This window comes from Symphodus melops (genome assembly GCF_947650265.1).
Source record: "Symphodus melops genome assembly, chromosome: 10".
NCBI classification, from domain to species: Eukaryota; Metazoa; Chordata; class Actinopteri; order Labriformes; family Labridae; genus Symphodus; species Symphodus melops.
In genome coordinates, this window is record NC_136700.1 from 15,293,898 (window position 1) to 15,307,184 (window position 13,287).

The 13,287-nt window shown below is 40.2% G+C and overlaps 1 long non-coding RNA gene across 1 annotated transcript in view; it reads right to left on the reverse strand.

Moving 5' to 3' along the window:
• Positions 1 to 1,090: 1,090 nt before the first annotated feature.
• LOC306830483 overlaps positions 1,091 to 13,287 on the reverse strand; it is a 72,058-nt gene continuing 59,861 nt past the window's right edge. The window contains exon 3 of the long non-coding RNA XR_013779965.1: positions 1,091 to 1,194. This is a non-coding gene — a long non-coding RNA (uncharacterized lncRNA). The remainder of the gene's footprint in view (positions 1,195 to 13,287) is intronic.

The window sequence follows — 13,287 nt, forward strand, 5'->3', positions numbered from 1 at the left end:
ATTAGTTTTTGACAATTAGCCACATTATAGCAGAAACTACAACACAAACGTGTACTGACGTGATAACTGCAGTCATGACTTGAAGTGCTTTGTGGAAGCACAGCTGTGTTTCATGGTTGTTTTTAAAACAATTCAGCACAAATATTTAATCAATCTTGAACAAACAACACCTGTTGCCTGTTGTCCTGATGTTGATTGATTTAAAGGTCACTTATTTATGCACAAATAACCGTTAACATGTTTTTCACACTAATATATGTCCCTTGTCTGTCCACAAACTTACTAATTATGAGAAAAGTAATTGCTCTCCATCTTTAGACCCCTCCACTTTTCTGAAAATGCTTCCTCAAACAGGCTGTTTGGAGATTTTCCCTTTGTGACATCACAAAGGGCAGTTATCCCTCCCCCAGGTGGGTGACACTTCCACAGTTAGGCGTTTGTTCCCCCCTCTGAGTCACCGTAAACAATTGGTCTTGTAGCCAGAAAGCCAGAGCCGACCCAAGCCTTTCTAGAGGGGCGTGGTCAGACAGCTCATAAATCTACAAAAACAGAAACAGCCTGGTCTTGGCACGGCTGAATAGAGAAACTCATAGGCGTGCTAAAATACAGGATTATAGTGGATTTTCAAGAAGAAACTTCACAGACATGTCATGGGGACCTTTGCCATTGATAAAAAAAAATGTTTGAAAGGAGTGTAATGTCACCTGTAAATTACATTCCAAAATGTGTCAACTTCAAATATTCTGAATAAAAAGCCAGTGAAGGCAAAGCAAAATTAGATGGCATTTAGTGTTGGATTTTCCAGAATGATTAAAGCTCAAGTTAATGAGCTGTTTTAATTAAGAGCCATGGGGAAATAACACTAAGCTGCAAATGTGTTGCATGCTTAACTACAAATGGATGGACTTAATCCCAAGTTTTGAAATAAAGAAAAGCTGTAAACACCAGTTATAAAGGGGAAAATAAGAATGTTTGTACTGAGGGATTTCACAAAGTGAGGAGGTAACTCACAAGAATATATGATACGTTACTTTCTTATATTAAGGCTAACTCTGACACTTTGACTTTCCATTACCTACCTTCTCTGCAGCGCTGTTTCCTGCTGACTTAGCTGTAGAAAGTGAGCGGCAGTGGACTTCTCAGAGTGAAGCACTGGCTGTGAGGTGAGTCAAGTGGCAGGAGGCTAACAAGATCCTGTTGGAAACAAGAAGGCTGTCTGTTGAACTCTGATAGCCTTGACCTTTTATTTGATACTGTTATGCTTACATGAGCGAGAGAGAGCGAGAGAGAGCGAGCGAGAGCGAGAGAGAGAGAGAGAGAGAGAGTGTGCACAACTGCTTGAAAGCATCTGAGCAGATAGTACTATAAACATAGTGTAACTGTTGCTGTGATGTGACTGACAGGCAGGGTGCAATTCAACATCTGACTCCGCTGCAGCTGGTATACATCACAAATGTCTCTGTGACCTTTGACCTCCAATTGTTTTTGTAAGTGAGACACACACACACACACACACACACACACACACACACACACACACACACACACACACACACACACACACACACACACACACACACACACACACACACACACACACACACACACACACACACACACACACACACACACACACACACACACACACACACACACACACACACACACACACACACACACACACACACACACACACACACACACACACACACACACACACACACACACACACACACAAATGCCAAATGGATCTCATGAAAAGAGCGTTTAAGTCTTTGAAAGAAGTGCTGTCGAAGGGCATTAGATGCAGTGCTTTATTATAAACTGAATGTACAGGGTGACTTTTTTCCCTATTGATTAAAAAAAAAACAGTTTAATATCAACATTATTTTCCAGCTAGCTGAAGCTTCTTCTTTACATTTGCATTTGGAGAAGCCCCACAAAACTGAAATGACATTGTTTGAATGCCTGTTTCGCTCTTTTGCTGCATGTAATATATTGTTTTTATACTTTTTTAATCCCTTATTATTAAAAGACATGCATTTCGCACACATGGGCTCGAAATAAATACAAACACTCAGACAGGACCTGTGGACATGCTTTAGTGGACAGATGTCAGATCGGGGCTGCTTTACACTCATAGTTATATCTGCTATGCCGGGAGCGCATCAGAGGTGTATGAGGTTTGTGGTCTTGTTCAAGGGCGTCTTGACAGTACTTGGAACATGACCTAGCACCTCTCTAACAACCAGACCAATTTTATGTATTTTTTATTTGGTGTGCACTAGGACTTCAATCGGTTACTACAGACTGGGCTGCTGCTGCTCCCATCAACCATCAATGCATGCTAACACAGGTAAGATGGTGACATCCTAACTCAACTTTTCTTGGTCTTTTACTTCAAGTAAACTTTAAGAAGTTTACTTGAAGAAGTAAAGTGAACTTCAGTTTTAAAGCATGATGAATATTAAAGCCAAGAAAAGCAGTTATGATTATATGATATGTGGATTAAATGATGAATTGATTAAAAAAAAATAGTCAAACAAATTCAACAATTGCACAACTCTTTCTGATATTTCAACACATCAAAGTCATGAAACACACTGAACCAAATATCACGAAATGTTAATAAAACCAAATCCAAAACAAAGACAAGTATCAACCACAAATTTTGGTCGGACAAATCAAGAAATATGTCAACATTAAAAGATCAAATTGAATTTAAAGAAATAGCTGAAAACCATGAAATGCATTGGTTTCATATGAAATGGATCCTGTCAGCGCTATTGCACACACAGACATTAACCCGCTTAAGGAATCTTTATTTTCAAGATGATAGATAGTGGTTTGGACATATTTTTGTTTTTATTTTTTGTTGTTGCACATTTTCATTTTCAGATTTCTTATTCAGCGTGTTCATTACACTTTAAATCAGTGGTTGCCAACTAGTGGGGTGGGTCCTAAAAGGGGGTTGTGACCTAAGGAGCCTGTCTTTGGACTGTGGGAGAGAACCCACATATTGCACGGGGAGAACAACAATTATCATTGGTTAGCGTCAGATGAGTTGTTACATCTTCCTGACTCTTCTAACTGGCAACAACCTGTTTCAGTTAAGAAAATCTTGCACTGACTTGATGTACATTGATCCTGGACAAACTTTCTGGAGGGGGTTGAGACACTGACCCTTGTTTTTTCGCTTGATGGACAACTGGATTTTTTGTTAATTTTGGGGAGGACTGGTTCGCTGACAAACTTATATTCATTATTTCTTGTGCATTGTAAATTCACCTTAGAGATTGAGTTGGGCTTTTTGGGGATGGTAGGAAGGACCTGCAGGCGAGTGGTTTCTACTTCACGCCCCTGCATAACTTCACTCTGCCTCAAGGCCTCCCTCAAGTCTTCATTTTGCATTTTCTCGTTCAGGAACAGCTTTTTGATGGAAAATAGCTTATTAACTAAATCCTCGTTCTCACTTTTGTACGCTTCAATTTTCTTTTCTTGAGCAATATTTATACCTGTCAGGGCCTTGTTCCTGTCACTGAGCTGTCTTATGTCCAGGTGGTATTTAGGGATCATTCTGATTTCCCCTAAAGGCAGCATTGAATATTTGAGCTTCAGATCCTCACACTGCTTCTGCAGTCCATCTATACTTTGATCTTTGACCTCCAATTGTTTTTGTAAGTGAGTCACATTGTTGATACTGGTAAGAAGCTTGTCTTCTAAATTCTTATTCACAGTTACTTTATAAATCACTGGAAGCTTCTTGCTCTCTTCGTGCCTCTCTCTCGTTCAAGAGTCTTCTTCAGTTCATCATATCTTCTCTTTTCTTTGAGAAGTTCCTTATCTTTTTTGGCCACTTCTGCATTTGTGGCTCTTGCAATTTGCAAATCTTTTTTAAGATTCTTGTTCACTTTCTGGAGTTTCTCAACTTTGAGTTGGTGGACATGAATTTGATTCACATGTCTTTCTTTTGTAAGGTCAGGTCCTGGTCCTTGATCTGTTTCTTTAAAATATGGTTCTCCTTTTTGTAGCCTGAAATCTCTTCCTGTAACTCTTTCTGTTTGGTCTCCAGGGACATAATTTGTTTTTTGAAATGTTGCGGCTCTTGTTTTGAAATGGCTGCAGCTAACTAGTTCTTAAGTTTGATGATTTCCCTCTTCAACGATCCGTAACATGTGCTATTCTTCCTGTTAAGCTCACATTTCAATGCTGTGTTTTCTTTTATCATTGCATTTTGTAATAGCAACTGACTTTTTAGGAATACAATTTTGTTGTGAAGGATGGTGTTTTCGTCTTGTAATTTAGGATTATTAGACCAACCAGCATTGTCAGTCATTTTGTCTGCTGCCTTTATCTTTATCTTCTCAGTGGAAAATAGTGTTAACCTCAAGTTCTCGTTTGTTCTTATCAATGTGCTGTCTTGTTGTGACAAACAAACGTGCCAAATGTGTATAACATCACAACATTTTATTACCTTTCGTCCCGCCGGATCCTACTGCACAGACTCTGGTTGCAAATGAAGTCAAAATTCCAAGATTAAAGTGCCCATAAGCTCGACTTTTTGGCTTCAAGAACGTTGTATGGAAACAGCTACAGTCCACACCCAGGGGTCAAACCCCACTCTCTGACCCTGATTTTTATCTCTATCCACTGTCACTATCTCTCCAATAAAGGCACAAAAAGCCCAAGAATAAATCCTTTAAATACTCGTTATTTTTAACAATGAAACATTTGTTGAAGAAAAAACCTGAGAAAACGGCATCGTCGTCATTTCCACTTATCTCTTCTCATAAAGGTGCTCTCATCTTGTAGTATCTAATAATCATACCATCTAAGATATCAAACCAAATAAAACACTAATTTTTTTTAAGATCTTACCCTTTTCACCTTGGGTAGGTCTGAATTAAGGAGACCACCTGGATGCTGAATCCCTCCCCTCTGTGTCTGAAGAATCTCAATCTGAAGTGTTTACAATATTTACAGGTTCGACCCAAGAGACTCGCTTCCATAAGTAATTTCAAAGCTTCCACAACTGTATACCTGTCCGTTTGCACACGTTTTAAGACCTAATTCAGGCCCTTAAAAAACGATGCACTACAAAAAAGCAGAAAAATTGTAAAATGACATGAGACATTTAACAGGTTACTAATCTTGCTATATGCTCTCCGATATTTTGTTTGTACATACAAGTAACCTGTATTTATGATTTCCTCGGAACTTCATAAAAAAAAAATGCATTATTTGTCCGCTTCTGCACAAATAATGACATTACGATGGTGTGACAGACCATTGCAGTGCTTCTTGGAGGGGGGGTGTAGAATGTTATCGGTCCAAGTGTTAAACACAGAAATGTTCATTGCACATATACAGAGCAACCTCAGCACCACTTTCCTCCTCAGCAAAGACAGACAAACTGTGAACTTAACAACATGCAAAGCTCTCAAAAAGTTAATATTTGAGCACAGCCCTCTCGTGTGAACATAGTGTTTCACGTATAATTTAAATCAAGGTTGGTCCAGTCTCCCTCTCTGCCATATTCTACCGCCCTCTGCTTTATTAATTCCTAATAAAATGTAATTTTTTCCATTGCGTCTTTCAAAACTCCCCCACTGCGCCGACAGACATTTTTTCTACCTTTGTCAGAATAAATTGAGGATAATCTTATTATTTGTAAATTTGGAACATCCGCAGGGGGACTGCTGCCAATTAATTTAGATCATCAACTCTCTTCTGCCTCCAAGTTTCCGTCCATGGAGTCTCATTACCTATCGCAGGCTATTTTTCTATTCTCAATGTGTTTGTATCCCTCACTGGATATCGTTGTGCTTCTGCCTGTCAACTCTTTGTAGTTTGCATGTTATCCATCCTTTTCTCTTCCTCACTGTCCCTCTCATCGTTTTTGACTGCTATCTCATTTGCAGGAGAAAAGGATGGCAAAGACAGTAAAAGGGGGGAGAAGATGAAAGGAACAAAAAGACCAAGGTGAAGCAGATAAGAATAGGACAATAATACAGTAATGAGGGTGTGGTAATTAAGCAGTTCATCTTCTCTCTCTCTCTCACACACACACGCACACACACACACACACACGCACTCTCTAATCAGGCTCTCTCTTTATAATTTTACTTAATGATTCTCTGCAATCAATGCAATCATCCTATGACAGTTAATGAGATTAACCTTGAGATGTACAGAGATGGAGATGACTGACAAGCCACACATTTTTTAACTCCTTGATCTCAGACACGCGTTTATTATACACACATGCAGACGTTACAACCAAGGTGAGCGACCTTCAAAATACCGGATCAATATTATGCTTATCAATGTGAATCCAGTATTCACAGGATACTCAAAAGATTCAATATACAATTTGACCACAGACCACAGCTTTGACCACAGCTCTAAGAGCTACAGTTTAAGCAGATGTAATACATTGCAATTTTTGTGATCAATATATACTTTCTGTTGGCTGTGTGGGCGTTGTAGGTCAGCAGTGTATAGTGCACGTGTGTTACGCTGTCCGTCCATGATCATTTAGTTGTTTAAACAAAATCCAACAGAGGAGATGGATGATTAAACTAACACATTTCCTGCAAGTTTACCAAGTTAACATATAACCCGTGCAAATAAAATATCTTCTGCAACACTGTGGTCCTTACAATGGGGTTCCTGCATGGATGTATGTATCATATTTTTGTCTGAAAGAGGACATATTGGATAACTTTTCCAGCTTTTCAAACAGTCCCATGTTCTAACTGAAATGTATGTGCTGTGCTTGGGTCAAAATATAATATGAATCAAGAATCAGAGGAGCCGCCCCTGAGTTTTCCCGGTAGACATCACAGAGCTTTTTTTTAACCAGAATCCAACTGTGATATCAAAAGGAGAGTAAATTTGAAAAAGAGAATTTTCTCTGTCTTGCAGGACCACAAACAAAGGACTGGGTGGAGTTATTTCACATTGCGGGTCGGTACAAACTCAAGTTACCCAAATTTATGTTCAAAAAAACTGTAAAAGTATACAGGGAACTGTATTCCTGTAGTCTAGCCGCCTACGGACCGTATCTTGTACCTACATTCTCTTTTCTCAGTGTCTGATCGAGCACAAAACGATCTCAAATATAAACCAAAGTAAAATGTAACAGAGCAGTGTCAACAGACTGTTGTCATAGAGATGGGACAGACGGGCAAGCACAACAACGTTTATTGCAAGTGCTTCCATTTACACAGCCAGTGCTTTTTTGAGGTGAAAAAATGCTAGGTGGACACGGGGCCTAAGCACCATACTTGGCCAGAGCACCACTTTGCTGATACACATGCTCTTTTTTATTAAAGGCACATCAAGTAAATTAAATGCAGTGAATACATCATAGCTCAAGGGGGTTTATATTGCATCCTGTGGTTGAAAAGATAAGTTATATGTAAAGAAGCCTGTTGTGGTCATGTGGAAATTAGACAGTGCATCACCAGGATGCAATACTGCAGTCATTTCCAAGTGTCCACAAAGGCAGAGATGGTCACTTGATTGTAATTTGATTTCTAACAGAGTGGTGGGATGGTAGGTAGACAATAAATAAGGTGGAAGGATATAGACTGAGGGTGAGAGTGGACTACTTGGGTCACACAAACTTGAGGCTTCTCAACTTGTAATCTCCATGGGCGTTTAAGAACAGTGTTATTGAAGAAGAGTTTCTTAAAGAAAAAAAAAGGCAACAGGGAGAAATAGTGTGTAAACGGAAGGAAATAAGACAACCGCTTGGAATCTAATCAAACCAAGGACACTTTGCTGATTGCCTCTTCAAAAAACAAGAGGGCGCAAATTGGTTTGGTTTGTTTCTGTCATGAAGGCGACAGACAATTGATACTAAAAATGGTTAAAATGTTGCCCGGCTGAAATGAAAGGAGCTTTAAGTGAAATAACTAAATTACTTGTACACAGACCAGGATGGGAGAACAGCAAATGGGTAATCTGTTCAGTCATTCCCTTTCTTGCCTTTTCCTGCAGTCCTTCCCCTCCCTTTCAACAATTATGGAGCTTTTCTAAATCCATTCCTCTCCCCTCCTCTCTTCTTTCAACTCCCTCGGTCCCCCTCCGTATTCATGCAAAGATTCTAAAGGGCCAAAAAACGTAAAGCCACCAAATAATAGGTTTGCTTCCAAAACACGTTAACCACAGGGATATGCTCTGCTCTATTTATTGCATTCGATACAGCATGTACTTCAAAATAAGATATACATTTCCTTTGTGGGTTTATTTTTCACTTTCATAAAGAGATGTCAGTGACTCTGAGTAGGATAAATGGAACAGGGAGGGTTCTTACAGCAAATATTTATTTACTGACCCTTAAGTAACCTCCGGTGTGTGTACTTTCCCAATTCAAAATCAAGAGAGCTTTGAGAAATACACTGCTCTGTACTAAGTACCAGCTAACTAACAGATACTCAACATGCTAGGTCATTTACTGTGAATACCAGGCTACATTATGAGTATGTATTGAAGCTGTGAGAGTCAACAGTAAGGCGATGAAGAGGAGATTGATGGGCTCTTGAGCAAACCATGCTCAGCCAAGTGCAACAGTCCAACAAACACCATTAGCTGCAAGAGCAACGCCAGCGACCACCAACAGCGGCACGAGGACATTGTCTGCCACCCAAAGTGCGGCGCCAGCTAATTAAAACATAAGTAAATCAGAGCTTAATGAGTTGTAATTGTAGATAATTGCAGAGTTGTTGATGTATCATGTCTAATTGGCTTGCATTGCTGAGATAATGAGAAAAGTTTGATTACTTTATGCTAAACGTGTTAGTGAGGTGGCAGGTGTTGTTTCTAGGAGGTGTCGCAAGCAATCCCACACCTCACATCTCAATCTCATCACTCCACCTCCACAGAGAGAGAAAGGAAAACATCTTCCCCCCGAGGTGACTCCCAAGTCTCTAATTATATACACAAGATTTGATGGGACTGTCTTTGTTCCACTTTTACATTATTTACATTATCATAAGAGTATTATCTTGCAAAACAAAAAAAACAACAACAAAAAAACAAAAACAGTTATCGGTGCCAGCTGTTTCTGAGTGGTTTGTATGTATGAAATATGTTGACATTTTTCAAGTAGGCTACACATATTATCTCTATATACATATATTTTCCTGTTCCCAAAGCTTAGTACAAATGTAAATACATCAGAAACAGAGTACACAAACAAAGTAAAGTAACAATGGAATTAATTAATTAGGGGACTGAAATTAAAGCAATTTAAAGTGACTCATAAAGAAAATTATGAACAGCACTCAGACCTTACCAGCATAAATTGGTCTCCTGGATGTGTTTTTTGTGTATGCGTGTGTCATTGGGTGGGATGTGGTGGGTTATGTGTCCTAAAAGGGAGCATTTAGTTATGGTGAGCCATGCAAGTAATAAAAGTCAGATTATGTCTTAAGGAACAATAAACCTGTCCAGGTTCAATGTCCTGTATCCGTCTGTGTATGAAACATAAGCATTCATAGCAGCCAAATGTGGACCAGCCATCTTTAAAACATCTAAAATAAAGTGATCCTGACACGCTCCCAAAGCCCTCACCTCCAGAGAGATTATAAAAAGCTGCTGCATCAAAGAGCTGGTTCTAGGACTCTGTTTACCCTCAGACAGAAACCCTATCAGACCAAACCAAATTATAAAACAACATGCACAGTGGCAGAATACCTGCAATGTGAATAATCCAAAAATGAAAAGCTTGATGAGTCAGTAAGCACAACTGTTACCATTGAGAGAGGTTGTCGCTAGACAAAATGGATGGATAGCTATACCGATGAATGGATGATGAATAGATTGTTGATGGATGGATGATTGGTTGTTTGAATACATAGATGGATGGATGGATGGATTGAATGATTCAACATACATGTCATTTAGAGAAACACAGGCAAAATAATTTTGTGACTTATCCCTCGTCTTTTCCAAACCTTGTTTGGGGGATTATTGCATACAGGGGGGGGGGGGGGGGGGGGGGGGGGGGGACAGCGGGTGTGTATTGTAACTAATGTCTTGTGTCCTGCCTGTCTGTATACTGCTACTGGATGCCTTGAATTTCCCTCGGGATCAATAAAGTATCTATCTATCTATCTATCTATCTATCTTTCTTCCTTCCTCTCGTCGATGTCTCTTTTAGCCTCTGGTGTCAAACCTGCATGTAAAATGACACCCACCCACCACCTTCACAGATACCCTATCTGGTCACCTGCTGAGCTATCTCATATAAATTCAAAAGTAGAACCAGTGGATCCTTCATTAGTATTAACAGGATAAGAGGTGATATTGTATCCCATGGCAAACATATTCTACTGCAGATAATTTGGTTATCAGGCTTCTCTGCAGCCTTTGGGAGGAATATTTGGGCCCTTGCGTCGAGTCTTGTATCAAAGGTCCGATGCACACCTTTGATAATAGCTACCTGAACTCTGATCCCACGATCGATACAGATGAGCCAAGATAAAATAAAATATTTTTACAACCTTCAGGAGACTTAGGTTTTAGAGATTGCAGAAGGTTCATGAATGTGTAATTCATGTGAAAAGTTTTAAAGCTTTTGGAAAGCTGGGTTGTGTTTTATCACTGTCTTGTTTGGTGCAATCCATTAGCAATCTCAGATTACCTCTTGAACTTTTTGTGCCTTGAATGAAATAGAAGATATCGTTTATTAATCCCACAGGAAATTACTTCCAGGCTCCGTTATTGAGACACGCTACACACACATAGTAGTACATGCACAAACAGGATCATATGGACATGCATTAATGGTGAGATGAGAGAGTGAGGGGCTGAAAATGATAGAGTGCCTAAGCAGTTGGAAGTTCATTGCCTTCCTGAAGGGCACCTTGGCAGTGTTGAGTAAGTTGAACGGCACCTCTCCAGCTACCAGACTTATTTCCAGACTTTGTCTGCACTGGTTCTTGAACCGCTGACCCTCTGGTTTCCAATCCAAGTCCCTCCAGTCCGAGCTACTGCCACCCTAAATGAAATAATAAGAAGCTGATCACCATGTACCCGCTTGACTTACAGTAGTTAGTCATGCTGCCACAGCCTTTTCTTCTTTGTGTCCCGTCCTCATGAAAAAAAAGTCTCAAAACAGAGTTATTTTGTGGTCAATGATGTATATGATTGAAGAAGAAACAATAAAGCCCAAAAATGGACAACGCAAACCCGGAAGACAATGAAGCAAGCTTGATGAGCCTAATGTATGGTGAACTTTCATTTTCAATTTGACCTCTCTGCCCACTCTCTCCCTCATTCTCCCCGTCTCTTGCCTCTCTGCCTTGTTGGGTAATTGGATTCTAGTGGGAGGCCAGGGGTCTGCTCTCTCAGAACTTTCTGGAAGGTCAGAGGTGGCAGGGCGGCTCTGTGTCACAGCTAATCTGTCCCTGGGCAGCCTCGGGTAAGTCAGAAGAAATGGCGCAGCCTCTTGCATGACAGAATGAGTGCCTATAAGATTTTGTGTGAACGTGTGTGGCATCTTAGGGTCAAATTCCTTGTGCAGGCCCAGTATTATTGAATGGCAAGAGGGAAGAGGTGAGGGAGGAGATACAGAAACTAATATTCTGGCTCAGTCATTTATAAGGAGGTGACCCTGAAGAAGTGACTACAGGAGGTACTGAGGAGAAAACATACACACCACCAAACAGTACTTTCAACTAGGATTTAGTCAAATAAGAAGCAATATGCAGATTAAGGTAAATTAAACCATTTAAAGGATGTGGCTGGTTTATTTTTTTCATTTTTAAAACAGTGGCATTATTAGACCACCTACTCAGGCCTTGCTCCTCCAACTTCCATAATTCTACCTCAAACTAGGCCTTAAGCTGCCACAAAGTTTTGATGAGAGTTGGACTCACTGTATTGTACAGGGGCATGGGAGGTAGGGTACAACACAAATGGGAGCTGGTATGACAGGATGACAAGTTGTGTAGACATGACTCCCAGGCCTGAGCTTTTAGCAATGCGGTTGCATCGGGATATTTTGGATGGAAACATGTGTTCTGACATCGGCTAATCTGTTGAAGGGACACACGGGAGATGTTAACTTCATCCTGTGTGAAAAGCATCTCGGCAGGGTGGCAGACATTCAGCACAAATGTGACTCAGAGCAGAAAGATTTATGAAGTTTTGGAGACATGGTGCAGGCGACTTTTGGTCCTGAAATAATAATGAATTCCCGAATGCATGTAGGACAATACATGTTGTTGCATTGCAGGGGATGTCTGCTGCTGATGTTGTTTCCGTGCAGTTTTCACATTGTTCTGGTTGCATTCACAGCATGTGAGCAGATAGGGTTTTGTTTAAAAAAATCTTTAGGGCCGTGCCTTGTGGTAATTTTGAAAGGATGCATTATCTACCCGATTCCAAACAAGGTTTGATCTTAACAGCATTGCCGCAAGATTTGTTTTTTTGTTGTTTTTTTTTTTTTGCATGCAGGCGTGTGTCTCATTAAAAACTGAGGAGAATATTTAGGAAGGCCCGAGAGATTTATCATACTAATGAACACTATCTCGAGGGTAGAGAGAGAATTTTGGGATAGTGAGAGTTGTGAAAGTGGAAAAGGAGAAGCAAGAGAAAGTCTCAGAATGGCAGACAGATGAAAGGATCAATAGAGGACGGCAATGAGCCACTGTGCACATGGACACTTCCCTGTAATCCGTTTATGTTGTCCTTTAGTGTCAAAACATCCTCGCTGCTTATCATTACAACTCCCATAATACTAGACACTATTTTTCCTGCATATTGCCTTGGTTGAACTTGGTGAAACACGTGCAGAAAGGACAAAAAAATAAATAAGAAATCAAAAACTGTACAGTGATGGCACATGATGTTCTCATTCTCAGCACACTTGAATGGATGAATCAACGAGCCAGCCACAAGACACAAACCAATCTTATTCACCGAACAAGAGACGTGGATGTTTATGTTTCTATCGTGTTTAAAATAAGGACGACAAGTTGTAGAAAGGAGCATTCACTGAGTCTGCTTTATTCTGACTGATTGCGTTGCACACAGCAACTTTAGCACACGTTGCAATAATCTGAAGAATTGTTCATGCCCGGGGTTAGAAAGCGTGGACACTCAGAATAACCCACGCACGGTACTCGCAAGCATACACACATTGTTTGTCTCACTGTGGGGCTCTGGTGCTCATCGCAAAATGAGTTAAACAGAAAGCGGCGCTGAGAAGGCAGAGAGATATGACTGCCTCCTGAAAAATAAAATAAGGGAGTGAAGCAGACAGAGGGCATC